This window comes from Octopus bimaculoides, chromosome 4 (assembly GCF_001194135.2).
Source record: "Octopus bimaculoides isolate UCB-OBI-ISO-001 chromosome 4, ASM119413v2, whole genome shotgun sequence".
Lineage (NCBI taxonomy): Eukaryota > Metazoa > Mollusca > Cephalopoda > Octopoda > Octopodidae > Octopus > Octopus bimaculoides.
In genome coordinates this window covers 105,276,305-105,276,615 of record NC_068984.1, presented here as the reverse complement: position 1 = coordinate 105,276,615, position 311 = coordinate 105,276,305, and positions in this window count along the sequence as shown.

Sequence of the window (311 nt, the reverse complement as noted above, 5' to 3'; positions counted from 1 at the left end):
GAGAGAGAGAGAGAGAGAGAGAGAGAGAGAGAGAGAGAGAGAGAGAGAGAGAGAGAGGATAAAGAAAAATACTCTAAGATACCGTTATTTAAGCTGTTCGAAGTTTAGAGTTGGGTTATTCAAATTAAAATGATGGCTGTTAAAGAATGTTAATAATTACTTATTAAAACATTTTTTTTTTTTGTTTTTGCTTTAGTTATTCCATCAATAATATTTCTATATTTGTTTAAAACATTAGAATAAAATAATTACAAAACTAAGATAATATATAATATATTACTGATAAACTCAGAAATTAAACAGAATAACTA